The sequence below is a fragment of the Rhipicephalus microplus genome, chromosome 1 (genome assembly GCF_043290135.1).
Source record: "Rhipicephalus microplus isolate Deutch F79 chromosome 1, USDA_Rmic, whole genome shotgun sequence".
NCBI classification, from domain to species: domain Eukaryota; kingdom Metazoa; phylum Arthropoda; class Arachnida; order Ixodida; family Ixodidae; genus Rhipicephalus; species Rhipicephalus microplus.
Window position 1 is genome coordinate 283,943,619 of NC_134700.1, and position 11,057 is coordinate 283,954,675.

At 45.9% G+C, this 11,057-nt stretch overlaps 1 long non-coding RNA gene across 1 annotated transcript in view; it reads right to left on the reverse strand.

The window, feature by feature from the left end:
• Positions 1–2,541: 2,541 nt before the first annotated feature.
• Positions 2,542–11,057, reverse strand: part of LOC142818049 (uncharacterized) — a 30,856-nt gene continuing 22,340 nt past the window's right edge. Inside the window, exon 3 of the long non-coding RNA XR_012895502.1 lies at positions 2,542–2,794. This is a non-coding gene — a long non-coding RNA (uncharacterized LOC142818049). The remainder of the gene's footprint in view (positions 2,795–11,057) is intronic.

Below are 11,057 nucleotides of genomic sequence, written 5' to 3' on the forward strand. Positions count from 1 at the left end.
TATTTACGACGGCTTCGCAACTAAAGTCGAAGCGCTGCTAAGATCTAAGAGTTTGATTCCTGGTCACCGCTGACGCATTTCATGGGAAGTGAAGTGCAAAAGTGCGCCAGTACCTAACGTATTCGTGAATGTTATAGAATCTTATGTGATCAAAGTTAATCCGAAGTACACCACTACCGCAAACCTCGTGATCATAGCGTGATATTGAAACAAAAAATTGAGGTGACTGAGCTGTTCCTAAGGTCCGAAACGAAGTTTATTCATCCATACATTTGTTGAACCTGGCGTTACCAATGCTCATGCGCAGTAAAATTAGGGCAGTAAGATAGAGAAATGATGAAAAAAAGTAGCGCAGATTGCCCCGAGATGAGCAAGGCTGACTCACAGCAGAGATATTTGGCACTTAGCTTGGTTTGGCTCGGCTAGGCTTTTACCCTCTTCCTCTCTCTTTCACACCCCTCGCTAAACCATGCATGGCATGGCTATGGTTGCTACTTGTTTCTGTTACCACGATAGCGTTAAAACACTCATTTCTCAGAAAATTTAGTGTCGGCATTACTGATTCACGAATCGCAGAAGCGTGTCAGGTGTCAAGACGAGCGCATTCGAGAAGATGTTTTATTTATTTATTCATTCATTCATTCATTTATTTATTTATTTATTTATTTATTTATTTAATCATACAACACAAAAGATCATCATACTGCTTGGACCTGTAGCCAAAGGCTAGTCCTGGGTTCAAAAAGAAAATGTATACAGTGATGCAGGCTTACTGTTACATAAAAAAGAAACTAACACTCAGAAACACAGGGTGTTGTACAGTACTACTACAAGCCTTTTTTAGCATGCGATCTTCGTGCCAAACGACAATAAATTTCAAAGGCTCACGCACTACAAAGCACTCAAACATATTTAGTTACCATCGTCGGCAAAAACATCAACAAAATGAGCAGCTGTGCAGTGAAAGAGAGAGAGAGAGAATAAAATGAGAAAAATGCAGGAAAATTAACCTGAAATTGGAGCATCCGGTCTCCTGTCCTGCACTAAGGGAAGGGAGAATGGGGAAGAAAGATGGGAAAGACAGCGAAGAACGAAATGGACGCGTGAAAATGAAAAAAAAAAAATGAGCTGAGGTGCTATGGCTCATACAATAGGCCACTACCACGCAAAAAGTTCAATAAGACCTTCACTGATTTTCTGTGCGAAGACAGATCATGTCGCTTTTCAAGCACTGATTGTTCTGACAAAGGTTTTTCGTCAAGGCGAGCTAACGCAGCCGCTAGCTGCGGTCTTTGCACGCTATAACGAGGGCAGTGACAGAGGACGTGTCCTATCGTTTCATCGCATGGAATCGGCATAAAAGACAGTGCTGCTTGTGGTCATTGCGGCAGCTGCGTAGCTTCGAGTGCTGCTTTGCGGACGCGTATAGTGAGTGAGTGAGCCCATCGCTGATTCACAAAAAGAACTGTGGCAGTGGACTCGGTGCAACTGTACTTGCAGTAGGCATTCTAAGACAGTTTGAAATGGCCAATTTCACGTGCACAGTCGTTCGTTTCCTTGTGTCGGGATTGAGGCGTCCACCGGCAACCGAAGTTGGCTGGCTAGTGACTGAGAAGGCAATGTGAACGGGGCCTGATTACGTCATCTCTTGAATGTGAAGATCAAGCGTCCTCCAAGTTTCCTTTTAAGTATATCTATCTATCTATCTATCTATCCTTCAATCTCTCAATCTATCTATCTATCTATCTATCTATCTATTTATCTATCTATCTATCTATCTATCTACCTATCTATCTATCTATCTACATATCTATGTGCTTACGTCTCGGTGCTCTCATGATCACCCCTTTAACGTGGGGTAAACCAAAATTAGTATCGGAGGGTGAGATGGTTTGACGAATACGACTAGCTGGTCATGACATGAAAAATACCACAATCCTGTCGAGTACCTCATCAAACACGTTCCGCCAGACAGTGGCACGTACCCGCGAGCGGGCATGCGCCACTGTCTGGCGGAACGTGTTTGTGCCACTGGTATGCAGGTACGTGCCACAGGTTATTGACATTTACGCATCTAAGCAAGTACGGCGAGAACACACGTGGGTCACTTTAACGCGCGCGACCAGAGTGCCCTGAAGAACCACACTGTCATATGGTTGATTGATGATTGATTTGTGGGGTTTAACGTCGCAAAACCACCATATGATTATGAGAGACGCCGTAGTGGAGGACTCCGGAAATTTCGACCACCTGGGGTTCTTTAACGTGCACCCAAATCATGTCATATGGTTTCCCATTCATCTCGGCCGGGTGCAGGTTGCCCTATACAACCTCAGCGAGATCGCCAATGATGCAGCGCGCGCACTTACCAAGCGCCGCCACAGGGCAACCCCATATTGCTGAGTTAGAGACCAATCAGGATGCACCAATTACGTACAATGACATAACAAAGCACTTTTACCTTGAACGCCGCATCCACATCCGAAGCTTAACATACCACAGGCATTAACCCTGCGCCTGTTACAGACAAACACGTACCCAAACCTTGTCAAGCTTCACGTTTATTATCCTGATGCATACCCCAGCGACACGTGACCCTCGTGTGGACACACGGCGACATTCGCACACATGCTTTGGTAGTGTAGAAACACTCCCCCCGACTGTGTACTTCAAACAAGGGGTCTCTCAGGAGCTCGATTCTCGCCGACCAGCAATGGACCATGCAGCAGGCCCACGAAGCGGCCGCCAGGTACTCCCTGTTGGTCCCTACGTGGGAGACGCGCGTCCTGCAGGACTAAAATAGTGTTTTCCATTCCATTAGGAAAAAGCTGGCACTTGTGGTGTTGGCCGACGAATGAAAAAAAAATGACAGGGCCCCAGCAGCAATCGAACCTCAGCATTCCACGTGGCAACCAAGTATTCTACCACAAAGTCACGCCAGGTCTCGCAACTGCTTTTCAAATAGACGGCAGTGTTCGTGAAGCGTCTATTGTGGATGGAGTCGTGGCTGGCAATTTTTTTTACATTACATACGTACTCTATGCGACACAGCCGTCACGTCAGGTCAAGATCTACTGTCGTTAAGTGAAATGCACAGAAGGCGATTGACAGTTTATATCAACCAAGGAACGGAGCGAACAGACATAGGTAAAAACAACTTCTCTTGAAAGTCAACAATCCTGTAACGCTATCACAGAAGCCACAGTTACGTCAGTGAAGGCCTGTAACGCTATCACAGAAGCCACAGCCACAGTCAGTGAAGGCCTGCAGGATTCAAGCCGGCAGGCCTTCACGCAAACCTCAGACTTTCTCTCTGTCTTGTAAACACCACAGTTCGCTGTTCGTTCAGTAAAATTGTGTCGTGTTAAGCATTAAAATTTTGAAGAAAAGTAAGTCAAATATAATTTATTGCATTTTTTAATTATTACTGCAGCTCCAAAACTGATATTGTAATTGACCTCAGTAAATAAGTAATTTTTCAGTAAAGTGATTTCAATTGTAATTGGTTACTTCATTTCTGAAACATGGAAGTCCGCCTTATTGCCGATGACCATGCACAGTCTATTTAAGTCTGTTCTTTCAGTGCGATGACATTTCAGATGCGTTTGCCTGAATGCCAGTATTTCTCACTGGCTCTACGTATTCCAGACATCGCACTTTTTTTTCAATCCGACCAGACACACCTCTTCAGACAATAGCGTTTTTGCGTACAGCCGTTATGGTATTTCTGAATACACTGCTCTCGAAGAAGTGATGCATCGTGGACGCGCACACAGCTTCCTAATATGTGCTCTCTCTGCTTACCATAAACAGGGGGCCAGACCTCCCCTTAGCGGTCCAGCCAGCACCTGACTGTCTTTGTCCTATATTTTGTTTATAACTGTCTTAATACGTATGTTCATAAGCTTCCCAGGCGTGACTTTCCTTGAGATTTTATTTCGTGGGCACCCGATACGATTACCATGTATTGAAACGTAACTGCGGAACAAAGGCTGTATATTTCATAGTCGGAGTCCAGATTAGCAGCCATCCTAGAGATCAGTATCGATACGTTCATCGAAACCTGGCGTCTAATCATTTCCACAAATGACTCGTGCATTATGTGTTGGAAATGCCTTCTTTCAAAATTCAACACTAGGTTACATTGTAAACCCCCACTCCAAACTTGTTAACTGATGCCCTTGCGGTAGAATACATCGCGCAACTCTGGTCCGCTCACTTGAAGTGAGTTTGAGAACCCTGCCATAGGCTATGTTATCTGTCAATGCTGTCATTATATAATGGCTGAGCACGCTGCGACCGTTGAGCATGGTGCCTCTAACCCAACAGGACTCGGCGACAATTCCATCTGCCGCTGAGCATACAGGATTTTCCGTGTGGTTCGCGGTTCACGCCTGTGCAGCAGTTGGCATCGGTAATGACGGTCGGCCTTCTGTAATGACGGTCGGTATTCTGGAAGCACTGCGCTGTCTTAGAGAGTCTCGATTCGTGCAGCGAAGGCGAACGAGCGCATCGAGGCACGTTAGACACGAGTGCTATCTGGCAGTTATCTTCGAAAACGAACGAAGACGTGCGCGCCCGTCTTGGAGGCGATAAGGTGTAGAACGCAAAGCGACGGGCAGGTGCCACCACCATGTCGTCTTTGCAAAGCATTGGAAACACTTGCCTTTTTGAGCATCGCGTTGCTCTGTCAGCGCAGCGTAATAACCGCTGCGGTTCTTGGAATTACTTATGTATGTCTTCTCTTGTATAAAGACACACATACAAAATATTGAAGTGTTGTTGAGGTGCCTCGGATATGCGCGATAATTGCTTTTTAATGGACAATCGCACAAGTATGAACGCCGAAACTTGAGCAATATTGGTGGGCGTTGCGGATGAGGTTGGCCGTTTGGGGGATCGCTCGGTGCTGTTTAGGGTATCCTTACGGCTTACAAACAGACAAATATACAGACAGACAGACAGACAGACAGACAGACAGACAGACAGACATTTTTGCATCGAAGTAACCTAAGAAAAGCTATCGTCTATAAAAAAAGCACTGTATAGACTTATCTTTACATATAGTCTGTAGATCAGAAATTGTTCACCCTGAAAGTGGCTACCAACGCTCAAGTGTACGTGCAGCTGTACTTTGTGACCAGCCTTTCACATCTGTGCATCTAGGTTTTGTTATCAAGACGCTGACCGAGGGCACTGGGCACAGCCAGCCGACGTAGACCGCTTCTGCAAGACTGCCTGGTCTACGCGCACTGCCACAGCGTCGCGCGGTGATTCCTTCAAAAAAACCTCGAACCGCAGCTTTCGCAACCTGGGTGCCTCGGCAAAGGCATGTCATTCGTGCAAGGCACTACGGATACTGTGTCCTCCGAGATTAGTTCGGCAGTCTTAGCCCTTCTCCATGGACCGTTTGGTGGCTCACTAAGTAACTTTAACTGTCACTAAACACTGAAACGATTGCTGGGGCTTTACGTCCCAAAACCATGATATGACAATGAGGGACGCCATAGTGAAGGGTTCAAGAAATTTCGACCATCTCGTGCTTTTCTACGTGCACCTAAATCTAAGTACAGAGGCCCCTAGCATTTCGCTCCCGTCGAAATGCAGCCTCCGTGGCCGGGATTCGATCTCGCGACATTTGTGTCAGCAGTTAGCACTATAACCACTAGGTTACCGAGGCGGGTATTTAAACGTACCTGAACGCGTGAATAGTGAGTCGTATAGTTTGCGATGCAGGACGTGGCAAGTTAAACAATTTTTTTCAGTCAGTCAAGAACTTTTGTAAGAGGTCTTGAGGTAACATATTTCTCGCGCTCGTTCTCTTGTATACGGCACCTATTTCGCCGCTTTCGCGAAGTTTTTTTTTTCTAACGCTGCACACACTTATGGAGCTCAAATGACCGGCCGGTCTTGTGGGCTCCCTACACATATTCGTCTGGCAACGCTCCCCACCCGCTCCACCGGCGTTATCAAAGCCCCTAGGCTGCTCCACTGTGGATCTCGTTCGACACCACTCCTATTTGAGTGTGCACTCTTAGCGCTTATCGTATCGGTTGGCACAGAGAGCTTAGACAAGCAGGAGTTAAACATACACACAATGTTCGCTATGTCGCCTTTACAGATCCCTAGTTTCGGAAAAAAAGACGCTCGGCCTAACCGGTGGCCTTATCCGTTGCCTCTTCTCAACCTATTTCTTGAGTAAGAAATGTTATAGAAAGTTTTTCAATTTATTTATTCATACTGCCAGTTTCAAGAAAGGACTTCAGCAAGGGAGGGGGGCAAGTAAATACAATACATAATATAATCAGCAACAAAAGTGACACTATGGAAAGCAGGCAAACACTACACTGTCGAAGATACACAATTTAAAACCAAAAAACAAAACGTACGGGATACAAAAAGGTATCATATGTTACAGTTTTTTTGTTTCAGATACACGTATACATTTTTCACAAACTACGAAAAGGATATAAATAAAACTGCTAGCACCAATTACTACAGAGCAAAGGTATTTACAACACAATGAAGTAAAGCCAGAGAGTTATACTTGTGAGATGAATAATTGAAACTCAACGAACTGTAGAATTGTTTTATCGATTGATATGTGGAGTTTAACATTCCAAAATCACCATATGATTATGAGAGGCGCCGTAGTGGGGGGCTCCGAAAATGTCTACCACCTTGGATTCCTTTAACGGGCACCCAAATGTGAGCACACGGGCCTACAGAATTTTCGCCTCTATCGAAAATGCAGCCGCCGCCGGGACTCGATCCCGCGACCTGTGGGTCTGCAGCCGAGTACCTTAGCCATTGTTGCAAATTGTGTAGAGGACGAGGAGCGCCATTATCATCATCGGGGATTAGAGCAGTGCATTTGCAATAAAGAAGAGGTTGATCGGGTGGGCTTTGACATGGGCACGGCAGTTCGTCCTTTTCGCTACATTTTTGTGTCATGAATCCGGGGAGGAAAGACCTTTAGAAATGAGACCAAGTGGACTTTACGATTTTTTTTACCGCATGTGAAGCCTGTCGTGACGCCGCCGTCAGTTGAAGCTGATGTGTGAAGCCAAACCGTTCTCGAGAACCAGATCAAGAAGCATGACACCTCGACATTCCTTGAGACTTCGTGCTTCGAAGCGTTTGTAACGGACACCACGTTGACTGCGACTTCATCCAGTGACGTGACCGGCCAGTGATCTCTGACGTTTCCAACACTGTACTGGATAATGGAGGCCCTGTTCGCAAGGCGGAATGAAGTGCGCAAGGCCGTCACAGAAGCCATCGCCAACATTGAACGTCTAATACACGTGGAGCGTCCGTCAGTAAGTGAGTTACGATTTATTCATCGAATTTCGATTGAGCATTACAAGCTTCTTGAAGAAATCGACAAGGAAGTAAAAGACGCAGTTCATATCAATCGCTTGGCAAATTGAGACAGGCGAAGCAGAGCTTTATGAACACCAGATCATTCTAGCCAAGGTCAGAGTAGAGTATAAGATCTCAGACGTAGTAAATGCTCGACAAGCTCGCTTGGAGGCCATGGGGCAAATGATTTGGACAGAAGTACAAGCTAAGGTGCACTGTTCGTCTGTGGCGCCCCCATCTTGCCTCTGCTTCTTCAGCAACAATCTTCTTGTACGGAAGCTACAAGACTCAGACTCACGACGAATTGCTGAACGTGCTGGAAGCCGAAAAGTCACAGATTTCACCACTGTAACGAGCATTCAAGCACGCACAGAACCGCTACTTTCAAAGAACTGGCCCACGCCGTTAGAACTCCCGCCAGCGTACTCTATGAATGAAGCAAAGGACACGACAGTTACAACAGCTCAAGGGCATACGGTGGAGGGACAAAGTTCTACTAAGGAAAAGCGGGAAGCATTTGAAGTTCTAAACGGGCATTCAAGGGATATCAAGAATTGGTGCAAGCCAAGGCCAGCAGATTCAGATGTTGCACAGTCCTCGCAGCCACGCGTAGAAATGTCTGGCAGAAGCAAATAAACACGCATTCAAGCGAAAAGAAGCAAGGTAAAACCTGCGAGGGCAGAGGAGCCTGCTGCCTGTATTAGTCCTACGAGTAAGCTACGAACATCAAGGGGGAGAAGAATGCGAACCGTAAAAGCTACCTCGCTACCGATTAAGTATATTGAGACAGGGCCAAAATGGCGAATGAAGCAATCAAGTCCCGGATGGAGGAAGAAGGATGATGCATCCAAGATGAACACAGCCGAGGCGAGAAATTCAAAGGCAAAACTTCTCAAAATAAGCTACACCAGGAGCTCGCAGAAGAAACCATGTTTCTGCCAATGAAACCTGATCATCGAGAGCACAAGTTCACCGAAGGCGACGCCTTTCAAGGCACGTATATGGAACAAGCGTCGGAAACGCCGTTAGAAAACCAGGTGCAAAGCAAACCCGGATTGTTCCACGTGGATTGACTTGGACCTCAAACCATTAGTGACGAACATTGTGTGTTTAGTGTTTACAGCAACTGTGTTATTGTTCATCATGAGGCCACACTGGGGGGGGGGGGGGGCGTGAAGGATGTTGCAAATTTTGTAGAGGAAGAGGAGCTTATTATAATAAAAGTGCACATGAACGGGCTGAAATGAGCCCCGCTCTGACTGATGTTCCACATGTATCTTGATTTCATTATTTGACTTTGTGCCTTACCCTGTGATGATCACGCACAACTGTAGACATAACCAGACCCAGTATTGTGTGCAGTTGGTCTGCACTTGTCGATATATTTTTTTTTCGTCAGACGTTATATACACCACAACGGCAAAATTACAAATTATATTGTACATTTAACTACTGCAGTGAAATCATGATTGTGATGCTAGGCTTCTACAACAACTTACTTGCATGTAACGGTTTCTTGGCGGCAGATTATGCATGCAGTGCGTAGGATTCTATTTCGGTGGTTACGAAATCCAGTCGTGCGGCGTGCGAGCGATAGCAAAAAGAATAATACGCCGTACCTAACATACGCGCACGATATCACGCACGTACGCAGCGAGCTGTACGAGACTGCGTGGGTTCTAAAACACCGTTGTGAATAGAGACACATTTTAGCGGAGGGCTTCTGTTTTTGTCTTCATCATGCGAGCTTCATAGGCAGAATGATCAGAATATCGAAGTCTTATCACCGAGAAAGAGCGATCTTCGGAGACTATAAAGTTAAATAATGTGTTGTGTACATGCGAGGGCAAATTCTAATTAAGAATCACGCACAATGCAGCCACTAATTAAACACCTAAATGGCAAGAATTTCAATTAAAGTTTCAGTGGATCTCATCCCACGTTGGCACTGAAGGCAATGAAAAGGCTGATGCCCTTGCGTGCGAAGCACGGACATCTGTTCCAAAAGTACGAACTCCAAAGACTTACCAGAACAACAAAGATGTGATACGCAATCATTTCAAGGCGATCTACAAGTTTCCACACCAAGCGTGTGTAATTCATGGACTTTCTCGTGAACAAGCGATGCTGTTGTACCTCATAAAAACCGACTCCGCATACACCCCGGCCTGGTCATTCAAGACTGGGAGATACGCTTCCCCGTTCTGTGCCTTCTGCGCTGACATCGGAGATATTGAACATTTCATTTTGCTTTGCCCACAGTTTGATGTGCAAAAAGCAGCGATGATCCACACCTTGCGAAAAGGCTGTCATAGGCACCGGACAGTTGATGACGTCATCTTTCCTGAAGGACCCGCGGCAACTAGGAGGAACGTGGAACGAATTTTGTTGGTCTTCCTGCGAGACACTGGGCTGTCTGACACGTGGTGACAATTTCCGAATATTGGAGATGCTCAGGCGGAACAATTGCTGGCCATGCAGGCCAGGCTAACCCCACCTGCTGCAACACCACCACCACCCGCAGAATGCAGCATACGTCCACAGCGTGAATCTTATATAGACTTATGCGTGAATCTATAGACACGGCCGGTGAGTCTTCGGTCGGGTTAAATTTGACAACTCTTGGTTCCTTAATGTGAACCTCCAACAATTTACACGAGAGCCTTCGTTTTCCTCCTCTGGTGGAATGCGTCAGCCATGGTCTTAATTGACCCACGGCCTCGAGTTCATCGGCCTTAACTTCAGATGCAGTAGCGTTTGACTTGTGCCTAATGGTTCGAGGGCATAACATAAGGGGAGGCATGAAAATATGTGAAGTATCAGATCGACAAAATCGGCCTTAGCTTCAGATGCAGTAGCCTTTGACTTGTGCCTAATTGTTCGAGGGCATAACATAAGGGGAGCATGAAAATATGTGAAATATCAGATCGACAAAATCGGCCTTAGCTTCAGATGCAGTAGCATTTGACTTGTGCCTAATTGTTCGAGGGCATAACATAAGGAGAGGCATGAAAATATGTGAAATATCAGATCGATAAAACGCGAAAATGTTCACTAGGAAATAGTTACAACACATAATCAATAAACAATCAGTAACGCTAATACTAAGAGTTTGCCCAAATAAACTACTTGGAAGAACACAATACAGAAGCACGCGTTTGTGAAACAGGAGCTTGGCATCTGGCTAAACGTTGCATGAGCCTGTAACAAAATCCAAGTAGTTGCTTTTAAGGATGATAACATTTCCTCATTCCCTGTGTGTGTACATGAGTTTCTTTTATGTCGTTAAGTAGCATTCTGTTGACGATGGATCCACAGATCGGCTACAATCACTAGTAATATGAGTGGAGTGTTGAAACTAGACCTAGCAATCTGCTTACAACACCCTACCCATAGCACAAGCTTTTGTAGCTGATTTGTTAGCCAACTCGAACAAGCGTCAACAGGGTCCTCGTGATATTTGAGCCAGGAACCACTGTGACAACATTTTCACGTCATGTGAGCGGCCGGATCACGTCACATAGGGCTATCGCCGCAAACACAACCGATTACCCGGATAAACAGTGTTCGTGAGCACGGATATGCATATACGCTGTCGAGCGTGCTGGGGTCGCTAAAACACCGCAGCGACAAAAGTGCTCCGCTCGCTGTCGGGGCGCTATGATAGCTTGCGGTAGCGGTAACATTATCTA